We start from the raw sequence: 18,750 nt of genomic DNA on the forward strand, positions 1-18,750 counted from the left end.
TGATACCTTGGTTCTCTAACTAAGGGAAGTACTTATCTCTAGTTTTCTGCATCACCCTTTCCTCTTCAAGGGAAAAAGCAACGCAAGGTCAAGAAGTAGCACGCGACACATACTGCTTCGTGCATATGCCGTTCGGGCTGAAGAATGTTGGTTCTATGTTCGCAAGGGCCGTGCAGACTGGGCTTGAGCCACAGCGGCACAGGAACTTTGAAGCATACATGGATGATATCATGGTCAAAACCAAAGACAAATCTTCACTCATAGAAGATTTAGAAGAGACCTTTGCAAATTTGCGGAAGTTGAACATTGAAGCTTAATCTAGAGAAATGTGTATTCGACGTTCCATCTGGCACGCTCCTTGGGTTCTTTGTGTCTCATCGAGGGATAGAAGCCAACCCTGACAAGATGAAAGCAATAGAGCAGATCCAAGCCGCATAGATAGTTAAGGATGTGAGGAGCTTGACTAGCTGTGTGGCCGCACTAAGCAGGTTCATTTCTAAATCCGCCGAGTGCGCCTTGCCGTTCTTCAAAATTTTGAAGAAGGCTGGTCCAGTAAAATGGACTCCAGAGGCTGAGGCTGCGCTGCAGGATCTGAAAGCTTACCTTTCTTTTGCTCCAACCTTGGTCACACCCAAACCACAAGAGCGATTGCTGCTAATCCTAGTGGCAACAAATCAAGTGGCGCACAGGGAAGTGGAATGCGAAGAAGCTACAACGATAGAACCTGCTAGCCTTGAGCCAACTTTATCCCTGACAAAGCTTGCCGGCGGTGACGGGGGGAATCCACAGATCAACGCTAATGAACAGGAGGGGGTTGCAAGAAATAAAGTGGTGCAGCGACCAGTTTACTTTGTCAGCTCCCTCTAATAGGGGCTAGGTCAAGGTACTTTGGAGTCCAAAAGCTGATATTTGGCCTCCTCATGGCCTCAAGGAAGCCGCGCCATTACTTTTAAGCCCACGAGATCACTGTTGTGACTCGCCTCCCACAACAGCGGATCTTGAGGAACCCCGAGGCCACCGGTAGAATAGTAGAATGGGCTCTGGAGCTGTCAAGTTTTGCCTTGAAGTTTGAAATCATAACAACCATCTAAAGCAGAGCATAAACAGAATTTATAGCAGAATGGACGCCAACACCTTATGAAGAACATGTGGAAACTGCCCTCCCCAACAAGGAGGCCCCTAAGGAATGGATCATGTACTTTGACGATGCTTTCTCGCTCCAAGGTGCTAGTGTAGATTATTACTCATTGCACCCACCGGAGAACACCTCAAGTACGTGGTCCAAATGCATTTCCTCAGGGAAGGCACCACCAACAACACGATAGAATATGAAGGACTCCTTGCTAGGATCTGGATCGCTGTCGAGCTGGGAATCAAGAAGTTGATCATACGCGGTGACTCCCAGCTTGTCGTGAAGCAGGTGAACAAAGACTATCAGAGCCCATTGATGGAAGCCTATGTGGAAGAGGTGAGGAAGTTGGAAGAGCACTTCGACGGGCTGCAAACAAAGCATGTACCCTGTGCGGAAACATCGTTGAGCACCTATCAAAGTGCGCTGCCCAGAAGCTTCCTATGGAACTAGGCACATTTGTGTTCCACCGCACCCACCAACAGTTTCCCTGTCAACCTTGGCCAGAAAAAGAAGGAAGCTCAACACTGGCAAGCATTTCCCGGCAGAGTTCCCTGGAGCTGCCGGTGGAAAGGTTGTCGGGAGAAATGCTACGCCGGGTGAAGAGCCACACTTTCTGGCAGAATAAAAGGTTCTTGTCGTTGAAGCAAGTGCTCCCACAGCTGAAGAGATGCCTTCAGTCCTTGTCGTTGAGCCACAGGCTGTGGCACAAGAACATGACATAGTCCAATTCCTGCAAACTGGAGAACTTCCTGCCAATCCAGAGCAATATGAGAAAGTAGCCCGACAATCGAGTATATACCAGTTTGTGGATAACATTATGTACAGAAAGAGGTCAAGCGGCATGAAGTTGAAGTGCACCAGTCAAGAGAATGGACTAGAGCTGTTGGCGGAGATACATGGAGGCACGTGTGGCTCGCATCTTGGATCAAACGCACTTGTCAAGAAAGCCTTCCAGCAAGGATTCTACTGGCCCACCGCCCTCCAGGATGCAACTGAGCTCGTCACCAAGTGGGAAGCATGTCAGTTCCACTTCAGAATACTCATCAACCAGCTCAAGCCTTGTAGACCATCCCTTTGTCCTGGCCTTTCGTGGTCCGGGGGATCGACATCTTGGGCCCCTTCCCCCGTGCTACCGGGGGCTTTGAATTCTTGTATGTTGCAATCGACAAGTCTACAAAGTGGCCCGAAGTGGAACCAGTGAGAAAGGTGACGACGCAGTCAACTATCAAGTTCTTCAAGGGACTGGTGTGTCGTTTTGGAGTGCCCAACAGGGTAATCACCGACAATGGCACCCAGTTTACAAGTCGCATCTTCATGCAGTACATCTAGAGCCTTGGGAGCAAGGTCTCTTTCGCCTCCATTACCCACCCAAGGAGCAACGGGCAGGCTAAGAGGATGAACGCTGAGGTGCCGCGAGGCCTGAAGACAAGAACTTTCGATAGACTGCGGAAATGCGGCAAGCGCTGGATTGATGAGTTGTCGGTGGTTCTTTGGTCAATTAGGACGACACCAAATAGAGCCACTGTCCAAACTCCCCTCTCCCTGGTGAGGGAGTCATGGACTAAGGGGTCCTCGGGGCGATGACCCATTGTACATGGGCCGAACTGGTGGAGATGTATAGTGATAGGAGATCTATGAAGCCGTGGTGTGCCCTCCAAGTTAAGAAGGCGTGGGATCTCTTTAAACCCTTATTGTAATATATCTTAGGTAACCTAAACCTACCGGTATCTATATAAACCGAGGGTTTTTAGTCTTAGGTCTAGAGCTACATTCATCACCTCATCTCTTTACAATTTAGCTCATGCTGATCTTGAGGTATATCTACTCTGTAAACCATATTATACATCCAATACAATCAAGCAGGACGTAGGGTATTACCTCTTCGAGAGGGCCTGAACCTGGGTAAACATTTTGTTCATCGTCCCTTGTTCCCCATCTATTCTAGATCCACAGATCGGGATCCCCTACCCCGAGGTCTGTCGGTTTTGACATCGACATTGGTGCTTTCATTGAGAGTTTCATTATAGGGTCGCCCAAAGGATCGATGGCTCACCCGATCATACGAGAGGGCATCAGATGTGGAGACTTCTTCGTCCCTGGACAACTCTTCACATTTGGCAGCATTCTACAGCACGCAGACCCGACTAGTCGTTTGGGTCAGGTCGACGCCTTCGCCCCCGGACACCGGATTCGATTCGGTGATTTGGAATACGTTGCGGACCCACGGGGCAATCTGGTTTTCACTAGATTCACTCCCCCTCCTGCACCCTCGCCATGCCCGCTCCGGAGTTCCTTTCTGATATGATCAGCGGATCGGCCTCGATAGCTTCAAGTCAGGAGAGCTCTGCTTCGAGCAGGGGGCAGACTCTGTCCGTGTCCGGACACGGCATGACTGCGGAAGACCTATCCTCGACCTTCGAGGTAGAATCAGGAGGTAGAGGCCAAGAGTTAATCTCGGCCGAACCTTCCTTTCACAACGCTTGCCTGGCCTTGAGCCCTTACGAGGAAGCGGCAGCTAACAGCCAGGGGTCACCCCCATCCCAAAGCAGCCTGATCTCGAACCCGATCGGGAAGCCATAAGTAAGGACCAAAGCCCGTCCTTGACCTCCAGTGACAGCCCGGATCCCCTCAAGGATCCAGCTCCGCACCCCAAGCTCAACACGACCAGCAGAAATCAAGGATTGGCCAGGGCATTGATCGGCCCCCATTCCATTACTCTGGAATTTGGCCTGGAAGCCTCGATTTTGGTGACCCACGCAATGATAAACGAGGCGCTGGACCGAATTCAGAACATGACCCAGGAGGACCTGCCCTCTGCCTTCAACTACCAACCCTTCGAGGCGTATAATAGGGGATTTTGCACCCCACCCACCACCCATTTGGTAGCCACTATCGATTATTTAACCGATATGCTAGAGTATAATTCGAAGAATGCCGAATACATGGACGAGGAGGACGGAGCCATGGCCAATGCCGATATTGCCCCCCGTCACCAGCCACTGATCGGTCACATCCACCTACGACATTAACGTGATGGACACCCCAGTGACGGCCTCAGACCAGTAGCCAGAGGGACTTGAGGCGGCCAAAGCTGTTCTTGTGGACCAGCCTCTTGGTCAACCAGGCCCTTCCCCATGCGGGCGTGGTCGCTGGAGGTCAATGGCGCTGTTCTCAGTGTTGTCGCACCCGCCCAACGCGGGGCAAGGTGCATGCGCTGTCTCTGCCCCTCCGGGCGGCACGACCAATTGATCTCGGCTTGCGCCGGACCAGGCGTCGACTTTGTGTTGGTTGGTCACGTCGTGGGTTGAGCAGGCGCAGGTTGAGCGCCTCCGTGACCCGTTCTGGCAGGAGATTGATCAGCGACATGCTGAAGGGGTTGGACCGCGCCCGCAGCCCCTGCCCCAGCCGTAGTGGGAGGGTTATTGGCACCGCTCACCTCGCGCGACCCCGTCTGCCGCTGCCACTGCACCTGCGGTGCCCGCAGCCATGGGCAACGACACCTTCTTCTATACTACTATTAAAAAAGAGAACATTTTCTTGCCTAAACACACCCCATCTAATGTACACACAACACCTTCAAGCAATTAGAGCATCATGATCAAACCCACTCATTTAGATCTAACCGTTAACATAACAACTAACCTCACCGAAAGTACGCTTAGCAATTCTTTCCGGCGAATGAAAACTCTGCCATCCGCCGAATCGACTCGAAAAGGAGATCCCGCATCTCCCGTCAAAAAAGGAGAGCCCACGTTTCATCATGCCTCGCCTCCATCGTCCCCATCCCTCCCTCCTCTCTCATCCTCACCTCCGCTGGGTCGCTCTCCTCCCTCAAGCAGTGGTGGCGGCGCGAGATACAGCGGGCTCGGCCATCGTCGGCGGCCGGGTTCCTCTCCTCCGTCGAGCAGAGGCAGCGGCGTGGCGGCGGCCCGAGACGCAGGGGGCTCGGACTTCATCATCAGCGGGGTTCCTCTCCTCCATCAAGAAGCGGTGGCGGCGCGGGGCACAGGGTGATCTGCTTGCATCGGCGGCGGCGGGATCCCTCTCCTCCGTCCAGTGGAGGCAGAGGTCGAGCGCATCATGGACGATGGAGTAGGAGAAGCAACGGGCGGCGGTGCTGAGGGTGCCGGCGAGCTAGAGGAAGCGGGTGAGTGCATGTGGCGGGAAGGCAGTGGGCAGCGGGAACGCGGCGGCCGGGTTGACCTGGCGGTAGAAGAAGAGGCGCTCGACAGGGTCCGTGAAGTGCCAACCCATGTCATTGAAGAAGGTGATGGGGAGCTATGGACACAGCGTCCCCGGCGCCGGCGCCACACCGGTCTGTTCCGTGCACCTCTGCTTCCGCCATGGATTTGCTGGCTCTGCTTGCTTGGGTGGGTCGGTCTGATCTTCTCTCTCTGCCCAGCTACCACTATCTGACTATCAATGTGCTGTGCTTGCTAGCATGTGCCGACGGACAAGCGGGGTAGGTTTGGCACTAATCTGCTGGAGTGATTTAGCTCCCATGTTGTAGCAAACATGTTTTTATACAATTTTGTATATGAATGGGTATGTTTAATAATGTTTTAGGCTTAGATTTCTAGTAGGGTATTATATTTCAGGTGTATTTGTATTAGTCAAGACGTGCAGGAATTACCACCATCATACCAAAGATCTAACAAATTATGTGTATTGATGCTTGCTTGAGTCTACTATTAATAGGATTGCATTGTGTTTTTACTAGAAAGCTATAGCAGCCTATCCTTGATTCAAGTCCAGAATGAAGGATGAACCAATTTTTATCCAATTTACGTGGATTGGCAGCCCATAGAAGGTACTGCTAATGCATCGCCTCTATATTCTAAGATCACCTTTCAATTGATACTTACTATCTCTAATAAAAAATGGTTGGCAAGTGCTAAAAGAAGCACCAGCCTTGCTGCACTACGAATTCTAACCTATAGTAAGAAGGTAGTTTCCTTTGGTACATGTTCTCGATGGTGTATATACTTTTGTTCCGTTGAACTAGCAATAGTATAGTTGTGTCAACGAAATTGCTGTGCAATATTGTGTTTGATATTGCAATACTATATTTACAATATTTAAGTTTGGATGTGAGAGTGATTATTATTTTCATCACGGAAATCTTGATTAAAGTTGATCATCCAGAATTAAAGAAGCATATGAGATCTGTGTAACAAATTGTGTTTTCATTAAAGATGTCTTACTGGAGATGTATTTTGATTTACTTCACAAATCTCAATTCTATTAACGCATATTTTGTTAATTTTGCATTGTTTCATAATTTTCAAGAAACCAAAGAAACCATGTCACTATTTCTCGCAGTGGGTGGAGCCAGCGAAGATGGAGCTATTGGCGTGCAAAAGGGCGGCCCAGCTGGCGGATGAGGTCAATGCAGCACATATACACATTGAGATGGATTGCAAGGAGATAGTTGGGAAGCTTCAGATCACTGAAAGGGACCTTTCTTCGCAAGGGCCTGTTGTTCAGGATGTGTTCGGTTAGGAGATCAGCTTATATGGCGGCTCACAAATTAGCTAGGGAAGGGGTTATGAATAATTTGTGCAAGGTATGGCTACATCAGCCACCTGATTGTATCCTTGACGTTATTGCAGCAGAAATTCCTGCCTTCTATGAATAAATAGGAAACATTTTAAACCTAAAAAGAAAAAGTTGAAGGGAGTCCAATTGTCCTCAAGAGTTAAGAATTGATTTTCTGAAAGGAGTTCCCTGTCAGTAATGGTTTATTTCATGCACTATTGTTGTTTAAACTACGCTCATAAAAGCCAAATAAGAATCGACTAAATGAATCGGGGAGTAGCTGAGACTTCATATGAAGAGCAAACATGTCATAGGTATCAATACTACTAGCAATGCACAGGTACCAATCTGAGGTTTGTGGCTGCCTGGTGGACCTCCTTCTATTGATTATTTTTCTAATATTTTTTATATATTCCAAAATAATTCTCCATCAATTTTAAGCTCATTTGAAGTTGTGCAAAAAAGGTTTCTCCGAAATAGCCCTTTCCGGTCCAGAATTCCTGCTACCGCAGTCTCCCTCTTCATGTGGAACTTGCAAAAGAAAAGAGAAAAGGCATAAGAATTGTATTATAAAGTGAAATAAAAGTCCATAGTGTAAAAAATATCGATATGAAAACATGATGCAAAATGGATGCATCAACTTGTTGGTGCAACAAACATCCACGTTTGCTGACCGAACCCATGCACAGGCATGGCAACGATCGCATATTCAATCTTCAAGGCATGGAATCAAGTCAAGATAGAAAATCCCCTATTCACGAGATCAAGGAGAGCATTAAGAAGAATAAGAATGCAGAAGGCCACCTAGGGAGGGCCTCCCTTGTCGGGCAGGAGGGCCTGGTCAAGTTGAGGCTGCACCCGAGGACAAGCCCAGACTCGCACCGGGAGGCTTGCTGGGGCCGCCAAGATCAAACTCCGCCAAGCTCCAAGTGCCTGATAGGATCCACCTGGTTGCTTAGCAGCTCGACACCGCACTGATAAATTACTTGGGTGCGATGGGGTGGAGCTGTGGCGTCTTGGTGAAGATTCTTTGAAGGAGCTTGGCGGAGTTTGATCTTGGCGGCCCCAGCAAGCCTCCCGGTGCGAGTCTGGGCTTGTCCTCGGGTGCAGCCTCAACTTGACCAGGCCCTCCTGCCCGACAAGGGAGGCCCTCCCTAGGTGGCCTTCTGCATTCCTATTCTTCTTAATGCTCTCCTTGATCTCATGAATAGGGGATTTTCTGTCTTGACTTAATTCCATGCCTTGAAGATTGAATATGCGATCGTTGCCATGCCTGTGCATGGGTTCGGTCAGCAAACATGGATGTTTGTTGCACCAACAAGTTGATACATCTATTTTGCATCATGTTTTCATATCGATATTTTTTACACTATGGACTATTATTTCACTTTATAATACAATTCTTATGCATTTTCTCTTTTCTTTTGCAAGTTTCACATGAAGAGGGAGACTGCGGTAGCTGGAATTTTGGACCGGAAAGGGCTATTTAGAAGAAACCTTTTTTGCACAACTTCAAATGAGCTGAAAATTGATGGAGAATTATTTTGGAATATATAAAAAATATTGGAAAAATAATCAATAGAAGGAGGTCCACCAGGCAGCCACAAACCTCAGATTGGTACCTGTGCATTGCTAGTAGTATTGATCACATCTTGTAGTTGATACTAGTTGGTTTATTCGGTGGAAGATTATATGTTTAGATCCTTAATGATACTCAATACCCCTCTGATCTTGGACATGAATATGATCTGTGTGTAGTTACTTTTGTTCTTGAGGACATGGGAGGAGTCTTGTCATAAGTAATCATGTGAATTTGGTATTCGTTCGATATTTTGATGATATGTATGTTGTTGCTTCCTTTAGTGGTGTTATTTGAATGTCGACTACATAACACTTCTTTGGGCCTAAGGGAAGGCATTGTGGACTAGTTATTACATGATGGGTTGCTAGAGTGATAGAAGCTTAAACCCTAGTTTATGCGCTATTCCGTAAGGGGTAGATTTGGATCCATATGTTTCATGTTATGGTTAGATTTATATTAATTCTTCTTTCGTAGTTGCCAATGCTTGCGGGAGGATGTAATCATAAGTGGGAGGCTTGTTCAAGTAAGAGCACCACCCAAGCACCGGTCCATCCACATATCAAATTATCAAAGTAGCGAAGGTGAATTGAACAAACATGATGAAAGTGACTAGATGAAATTCCCGTGTGTTCTTAAGAACGCTTTGCCTATGATAAGTGACCGTTCCGGCCTGTCCTTTGCTACAAAAAGGATTGGGCTACCTTGCTGGACCTTTGTTACTATTACTACTTGCTTGTTGCAAATTACCTTGCTACTAAACTATATGTTACCGATAATTTCAGTGCTTGTAGACAATACCTCGCTGAAAACCGCTTTTTATTTTCTTCTGCTCCTTGTTGGATTCAACACTCTTACTTATTGAAAGGACTATGATTTACCTAATATCAAGAGATAGTGAATGATATTGCACCTGCTGATCTTGAAGATATTGATGTCACTATTAAACTTGCAAATAGAGATATTATCTCATCACTTGGTATTGTTTGAGATGTTGAAGTCTTGTGTGGCAAAATCAAATACCCTACTGATTTCTTAGTACTTGGATCACAACAAGATAATTTTTGTCCCATTATATTGTAACACCCTCGATGCGGTTATATCTCCCACGTGTCGAAGCACGACTTAGAGGCATAACCGCATTGAAAGCAATGTCGCAAGTGAGGTAATCTTCACACAAACCATGTAATACATAAGGGAAAGAGATACATAGTTGGCTTACAATCGCCACTTCACACAATTACATGAATAAAGCATTACATCAACCAAATACATACAAGGTCCGACTACGGAACCAAAATAAAAGAAGACTACCCCAAAAGCTATACAGATCCCCGATCGTCCCAACTGGGCTCCACTACTAATCAACTAGAATGAAACAACACAAAGGACAAGGTCTTCATCGAGCTCATCCTTGATCTTGGTTGCGTCATCTGCATGGTTCAACGGCACCTGCAAGCTGGTTTTGGAAGTATCTGTGAGTCACGTGGACTCAGCAATCTCACACCCTTGCGATCAAGACTATTTAGGCTAATGGGTAAGGTAAAGGTATGAGGTGGAGCTGCAGCAAGCGACTAGCATATATGGTGGCTAACATATTCGCAAAAGAGAGCGAGAAGAGAAAGCGAAACACGGTCGAGAATCTATGATCAAGAAGTGATCCTAGAACAACCTACGTCAAGCATAACTCCAACACCGTGTTCACTTCTCGGACTCCGCCGGAAAGAGACCATCACGGTTACACACGCGGTTGATGCATTTTAATTAAGGTCAACTCCAGGTTATCTACAACCGGACATTAACAAATTCCCATCTTCCCATAACCGCGGGCACGGCTTTCGAAAGTTCAAATCCCTGCAGGGGTGTCCCAACTTAGCCCATCTCAAGCTCTCACGGTCAACGAAGGATATTCCTTCTAGCGAGAAGACCCGATCAGACTCGGAATCCCGGTTACAAGACATTCTCAACAATGGTAAAACAAGTCCAGCAAAGTCGCCCGATGTGCCGACATCCTGATGGGAGCTGCACATATCTCGTTCTTAGGGCAACACCGGATAGGTCAAGCTACGAGTAAAACCAGCCCTCAAGTTTCCCCGAGGTGGCCCCGCAGGCTGCCCATTTCATACCAACACTTAGACAAGCATTGGCCCGGGGGGTTAAAATAAAGATGACCCTTGGGCTGGCCTAACCCAAGGGAAAAAGAGGCTAGGTGGCGAATGGTAAAACCAAGGTTGGGCCTTGCTGGAGGAGTTTTATTCAAAGCGAACTGTCAAGGGGTTCGTATTATAACCCAACCGCGTAAGGAACGCAAAATCTGGGAACATAACACCGATATGACGGGAACTAGGGCGGCAAGAGTGGAACAAAACACCAGGCATAAGGCCGAGCCTTCCACCCTTTACCAAGTATATAGATGCATTAATTAAATAAGAGATATTGTGATATCCCAACAAAATATCCATGTTCCAAACAGGGAACAAGCTCCAATCTTCACCTGCAACTAACAACGCTATAAGAGGGGCTGAGCAAAGCGGTAACATAGCCAAACAACGGTTTGCTAGGAAAAGATGGGTTAGAGGCTTGGTTCAACAATATGGGAGGCATGATAAGCAAGTGGTAGGTATCGCGGCATAGGCATAGCAGAGGAGCGAGCAACTAACAAGCAAAGATAGAAGTGATTTCGAGGGTATGGTCACCTTGCCTGAAATCCCGCAAGGAAGAAGAGCGAGTCCATGAAGAAGACAAACGGACGTAGTCGAACGGGTCCTCACAATCACGACGTTACCAGAACCAACCCGAAGAAGAAACACTGGAAAGAAGCACACAACATAGTAAACAAACCACACACGAACATGGTATGATATGCGGGATGCGGTATGTGATGCATATGCATGATTTGGAAAGGAATGATTGAACCTGACCTCAACTTGGAAATCCAAGAGTGCCACTGGAAAGGTGAGGTGATTTCAGTTGAAATTGATATAAATATCACCGGAATCGGATGCACGGTTTGGAAATGGCAAGCAAAACAAATATGGCCCCGGTCTGCGATTAACAACAAGTAACCATCTAAATGCATCAAGATAAATATGCTACAGCACTCAAACATGGAAACAAAATACATGGAAGGGATCCACTCATGAAGCTTGACAAAAGATAAACACTGAGCTACGGCTAATTCACTCATTAACAGGTTCAAACAAGCATGGCAAAAGTGCAAACGATAACAAGTTTCAGACTTAGTGAAATTAACACAAATCAGGAATTTATCATCAGGAAGCATACTTTAGAGCATGAAAACTACATGCTACAGGAACATATCATGGCAAAGAAAGGCATGGCATGAATCTACTCAAAGCACGTAACAAAAGTCCCTTAGTGACCTTGAGCCAAAAGGGATCAGAAAATACAATTGCAAGCATGTGAACATGGCAAAAACATAAACAGATTCAGACTTAGTGAAAAACTGGAGCAAGCAAAACAGATTAACAAGTAGGCATGTTTACGAGCTCGATGCACTCACTATAAAGCATGGCATGACAATCTAAGCATACACTCATCAAGAAGACATAGCACAGAAGCTAGACATGGAAATAACAACAACATAGCATGCACGGATCAATAGCAACATCCTCGGCAAAATCGCTAACAAGTCAACAATCTGCCAGGATTCGCGATATAGCAAAAGTAGAGCTCGATTGGCTCAATCTAGGGTTCTCCATAAATTCAAAAAAAGACATGGATGGATAGAGCACCACAATGTTAAAAAAACATCCTTACTGATCATCCTCAAAAGATGCACGGATCACTAGGAAACAACATGAACATATGGCATACCGACAAAATCAGGACAAGGACTTAGTGAAATTCTAAGTCCCTGAAATCAGCATTACCGATTACACTACTTTGCAAGCTTGTGCTAGTCACCACAAATATCACAAAAATACATGGTAAGCACCACTGTATAGATGGCATGGCATATAACAAAACACATGTAGAGCTCAAGATCATAGCATGCACACATTAATCATGGCAAAAATGACAAAATGCCATTTGCTGAAACAGATCTGACAAATTACTCATGTAGCCCTCTTCCAACAGCATTTTGGGCATCAAGATGAGCTCAAATAAAAATGATGCAATGAGATGAAATGATGTACTCATTGAGACGAACATTTTGATATGCTACACGCGAAAACGGAGCTACAGATGCAAAGTTATGACATGCGGAAAAATGCTAAAAATTACGGGGACTTGGTGGAATTCTCACCCCGCGGAAAAAGTCAACGCGGCGCGGAGATCGAGGATGGCGGTGGATCTGGCCGGAACTTCGCCGGAGGAGGAGAGGACGGCGGCCGGAGATGACGGGGAGGCGCCGGAGGAGAGATCCCGGCCGGATCCGTGTGGGGGCGAGGCGCGGCCGCCGGTGGAGCGGTGGTCGCGGCCGGGCGCGGGCTCCGGTGCGGAGGCGAGCTCGCCGGAGTTGCCCCGGCGACGCGGCTCGGTGGCGAGGTCGCGCATGGCAGCGGCGAGGTCGGAGCATGGCGGCGGCGAGGGAGGTGGGGCCGGCGCGGGCGCGGCCGGCCGGTCGAAGCACGGCAGGGAGGCGAGGCGCCTCGGGCGCGAAGTGCGGCAGCGAGCGCGGCGAAGTCCGGCGATGAGGCGGTGGGGTCGCGGCCTCCGGCGAGGTCCGGGTGGTCGGCGGGAGGCGCTGTGGCGGCGGCGAGGCTGCGGGCCGCGGCGGGCGAGCGACGGCGGCGCGCGGGCTTGCGCGGGCCGGATCTGGGCCGCGCGGGCCGCGCGGTGGAGGAGGAGAGAGAGAGCCGGCGGTGCTGACGTGTCGCGCCCGGATTCGTCCAGCGCGGCAGCTGGACATTGTCCGGTGCGGTGGAAGAAATGTCCGGCGGCGGCGGGGAGAGTTACGGTAGGGTTTGCATCGCGAATTTCGGAAGGGATCACATATTTATAGGTAGAGGGAGCTAGGAGAGTCCAAATGAGGTGCGGTTTTCGGCCACACGATCATGATCGAACGACCGAGATGATGGAGGAGGTTTAGGTGGGTTTTGGGCCAAATTGGAAGGGTGTTGGGCTGCAACACGCACGAGGCCTTTTCGGTCCCTCGGTTAACCGTTGGAGTATCAAACGAAGTCCAAATGATACGAAACTTGACAGGCGGTCTACCGGTAGTAAAACAAGGCCGCATGACAAGTCTTGGTCCAATCCGAAAACGTTTAACACCCGCACATGGAAAGAGGAAGAAAGGAACGTCGGGTGACATAGGAGCGCCGGATTGCAAAACGGCCAACGGGGAAAAAGCTCGGATGCATGAGACGAACATGTATGCAAATGAAATGCACATGATGACATGATATGAAATGAATGACACGCAAGCAATGACAAGGTAACAACAGCGAATAACTGGAGGACACCTGGCACATCGGTCTCGGGGCGTTACATATATTTGGTAGGACTTTCTTGAATATTTGTTAATGATGAAGCTGATTGTGTTAAAGAAAAGGTTAGAGTCAAGTTTGGTAATGTATCTCATGAGTTCAATTTCTCTCAGTTTCATAGAGAACCACATAAAAACGAATTATCTAGTAAATATTAAATTATTGGTCTTGCTTCTATTGTCATGCCTCCTACTGATCTGTTAGAACAATATTTGCCAGACCATGAAAATGATATGCATATGAATGAAAGAAATGAAATAGATGAAATATTCTTTAAATAAGCACCTATCCTTAAACGTAATTTTCCTGTTGATACTCTAAGAGATCCTCTTCCACCTAAGGACGATCCCGTGTTTGAATTAAAGTAACTACTGAATACATTATAGTATGCTTATCTTGATGAAAAGAAGATATATCATGTTATTATCAGTGCTAACCTTTCAGAGCATGAAGAAAATAGATTGCTCAAAACACTAAAGAAGCATCATGGTGCTATTTATATACTCTTGATGATCTTAAGGGCATTAGTCCCACTCTATATCAGCACAAGATTAGTATGGAGCCAAATGCTCAACTAGTTGTTGATCATTAACGCTGTCTGAATCCTAAAATGAAAGAAGTGGTAAGGACTGAAATATTAAAGCTTTTAGAGGCTGGTATGATTTATCCCATAGCTAATAATAGATGAGTAAGTCTTGATCATTGTGTTACTAAGAAAGGAGGTATTACCATTATTCCTAATGATAGAAATGAACTTCTCCCACAAGGAATTGTAAATGGTTATAGGATGGTAATTGATTTCAGGAAACTAAATAAAGCTACTAGAAAGGATAATTACCCCTTGCCTTTTATTGATCAAATGTTAGAAAGATTATCTAAGCACACACACTTTTGTCTCCTTGATGGATATTCTGGTTTTTCTCAAATACCTATGTCAAAAGAAGATCAAGAGAAAACTATTTCTACTTGTCCTTGTGGAACTTATACTTATAGACACATGTCTTTTAGTTTATGTAATGCAGCCGCTACCTTTGAAAGATGTATGACTGCTATATTCTCTGACTTTTGTGAAATGATTTTTGAGGTATTCATGGATGATTTTTCTGTTTACGGTACTTCTTTTGATGATAGCTTGAGCAACCTTGATCGAGTTTTGCAGAGATGTGAAGAAACTAATCTTGTCTTGAATTGCGAGAAGTGCCACTTTATGGTTAATGAAGGTGTATTAATTGGGCATAATTTTTTTGAATGAGGTATTGAAGTAGATAAATATAAAGTTAATGCAATTGAGAAAATGCCATGTCCTAAAGATATTAAAGGTATAAGAAGTTTCCTTGGTAATGCTGGTTTCTATAGAATATTCATTAAAGATTTCTAGGCCTCTAATTAATCTCCTTCAGAAGGATGTTCCATTTGTTTTTGATGATGATTGTGTAGAAGCCTTTGAAATACTTAAGAAAGCCTTTATTTCTGCATTTATTGTTCGACCACCCGATTGGAACTTACCATTTGAAATTATGTGTGATGCTAGTGATTATGCTATTGGTGTTGTTCTAGGACAAAGGGTTGACAAGAAATTATATGTTATTCATTATGCTAGTAAGACTCTATACAATGCTCAAAGAACTTATGCTACTCCCGAGAAAGAGTTTTTAGCAGTTGTGTTTGCATGTGATAAGTTTAGACCTTATATTGTTGATTCCAAAGTTAGTATTCACATCGAACATGCTGTTGTTAAATATCTTATGGAAAAGAAAGATGCTAAACCTAGACTAACTAGGCGGGTTTTACTATTACAAGAATTTGACTTGCATATTATTGATAGAAAGGGAGCCTAGAATCTTGTAGCAGATAACTTGTCTAGAATGGAAAATGTTCTCTATGACCCACTGCCTATTGATGATAGTTTCTTGATGAGCAACTAGCTGTTATAAATGCTTCCCGTAATAGTCCTTGCTATGCAGACTATGCTAATTACATTGTTGATAAATATACACCAACTAGTTTCACATACGAACAAAAGAAGAAGTTCTTATTTTATTTAAGACATTACTTTTGGGATGACCCACATCTATATAAAGGAGGAGTAGGTGGTGTTATTAGATGTTGTGTACATGAGCATGAATAGGAACAAATCCTATGGAAGTGTCACTCCATGTGAAAGTGCAACTATCCCTAGGTGGTTTTGGTAATTCATAACGACATATAACTCATTGAGCTAATGCTATTCCAAGATGATTATTTCAGGAAAGCTCAATGATTGGCATGGCATGGATGGTGAAAATGGAACCCTCAAAATGCTAAGGACAAAGGATTGGCTCAAGCTCAAAAGCTCAAGACTCTTCATTTTATATTTTAGTGATCCAAGATCACATTGAGTCTTTAGGAAAAGCCAATACTATCAAAGAGGGATGAGGTGTTGCTTAATGAGCCTCTTGCTTCATGTGCTTAATGATATGCTCCAAAATCCTCAACTACTTTCCCATATCCACATATGACCTAAACCCTAAGCCAAACTCGGTCCTACCGATTCTTTCTATTCGGCGCCACCGAGTTTCACTTGTCATAAGCCACTGCCAAACCCTAGCAATTCGGTTCTACCGATAGGGATCTCGGTCTCACCGAGATGGGATTGCAAACTCTCTGTTTCCCTTTCGTAACTTTTCGGTCTCACCGAAAAAGCGAATCGGTCCCACCAAGATTGCAATGTAAATTCAGTGTTTCCTTTTTGTAACTTTTCGGTCTCACCGAAAGAGCAAATCGGTCCCACCGAGTTTGCCTGACCAACTCTCTGGTTAGCTAATTACCAAATTCGGTCTCACCGAGTTTGTGTAATCGGTCTCACCGAGATTACGTTATGCCCAAACCCTAACCATATCGGTCCTACCGAGTTGCATGTCAGTCCCACCGAAAATCTCTAACGGTCACTAGGTTTACATTTTCGGTCCGACCGAGTTTGTTGATTCGGTCCCACCGAGATTGGAAAACTGTGTGTAACGGTTGGATTTTGTGTGGAGGCTACATATACCCCTCCACCTCCTCTTCATTCGTGGAGAGAGCCATCAGAACACATACACAATTCCAACTCATATGTTCTTAGAGAGAACCACCTACTCATGTGTTGAGACCAAGATATTCCATTCCTACCATATGAATCTTGATCTCTAGCCTTCCCCAAGTTGCTTTCCACTCAAATCTTCTTTCCACAAAATCCAAATCCTATGAGAGAGAGTTGAGTGTTGGGGAGACTATCATTTGAAGCACAAGAGCAAGGAGTTCATTACCTACACACCATTTGTTACTTCTTGGAGAGTGGTGTCTCCTAGATTGGCTAGGTGTCACTTGGGAGCCTCCGACAAGATTGTGGAGTTGAACCAAGGAGTTTGTAAGGGCAAGGAGATCGCCTACTTCGTGAAGATCTACCACTAGTGAGGCAAGTCCTTTGTGGGCGATGGCCATGGTGGGATAGACAAGGTTGCTTCTTCATGGACCCTTTGTGGGTGGTTGCTTCTTCGTGGACCCTTTGTGGGTGGTTGCTTCTTCGTGGACCCTTCGTGGGTGGAGCCCTTCGTGGACTCGCGCAACTGTTACCCTTTGTGGGTGGAGCCCTTCGTGGACTCGTGCAACTGTTACCCTTTGTGGGTGGAGCCCTCCGTGGACTCGCGCAACCGTTACCCTTCGTGGGTTGAAGTCTCCATCAACGTGGATGTAGGATAGCACCACCTATCCGAACCACGGGAAAAACATCCGTGTCTCCAATTGCGTTTGAATTCTCCAAACCCTTTCCTTTATATTCTTGCAAGTTGCATGCTTTACTTTCCGCTGCCAATATACTCTTTGCATGCTTGCTTGAATTGTGTGATGATTGCTTGACTTGTCCTACAATAGATAAAATCTGCCAAGAACTAAAATTGGGAAAAGGTTAAGTTTTTATTTGGTCAAGTAGTCTAATCACCCCCCCTCTAGACATACTTTCGATCCTACAAGTGGTATCAGAGCCTTGGTCTCCATTTTCTTTGATCTCCATAGCTTTTGGTGGTCATAGCCTTGGTTTCACAACCTAGGAGAGTATGGCGTCTAGCGAGGGAGATTATCACCATAGAGGTCCTTTGATGGTACTAATTTTGCTAGTTGGAAGCATAAAATGAAAATGCATATTCTTGGACATAACCCCGCCGTTTGGGCTATTGTGTGTGTTGGTTTGCAAGGTGACTTCTTTGATGGGAAAGAACCAAACCGTGAAGCTACCGCGGATGAGTTGAAGATGTTGCAATACAATGCTCAAGTTTGTGATATTCTCTTCAACGGATTGTGCCCCGAAGAATTCAACAAAATCAGCCGTCTTAAGAATGCAAAGGAAATTTGGGACACTTTGATTGATATGCATGAAGGTATCGACTCCGTCAAGGAATCCAAGTTGGATGTGCTTCAAAGTCAACTTGACAAGTTCAAAATGAAGGATGGTGAAGGTGTCGCTGAAATGTACTCTAGGCTTGCTCTCATCACAAATGAGATTGCCGGCTTAGGAAGCGAAGAGATGACCGATAGATTCATCATCAAGAAGATTCTAAGAGCCTTGGATGGAAAATATGATACCCTGTGCACATTGATCCAAATGATGCCAAATTACAAAGATCTCAAGACAACGGAGGTGATTGGAAGAATTGTTGCTCATGAGATGTCACTTAAGGATAAAGAGGAACTTCACAACAAATCAAGTGGTGCCTACAAAGCCTCATGTGAAGCCCCTACATCATCAAGTGAGAAACAAAACTTCAATGAAGAATTGAGCTTAATGGTGAAGAACTTCAACAAGTTCTACAAGAGTAGAAGCAAAGATAGAAGCTTCAAGTCAAGGTCCTACAATGACAAAAGATCTTCTAGTCGAGAGCGAAACTGCTACAGTTGTGGAAGACCCGGACACTATTCCAATGAGTGTACGGCTCCCTACAAGAGAAGAGAAGATTCTGCAAAAAGAAGAAGCAAAGAATCACCACCAAGAGAGAGAAGGAGTAGAGATGATCGTTATGAACGAAGATACTCATAGA

The sequence above is a fragment of the Triticum urartu genome, chromosome 3A, assembly GCF_056163025.1.
Source record: "Triticum urartu cultivar PI428250 chromosome 3A, HENAU_Tu73, whole genome shotgun sequence".
Taxonomy (NCBI): domain Eukaryota; kingdom Viridiplantae; phylum Streptophyta; class Magnoliopsida; order Poales; family Poaceae; genus Triticum; species Triticum urartu.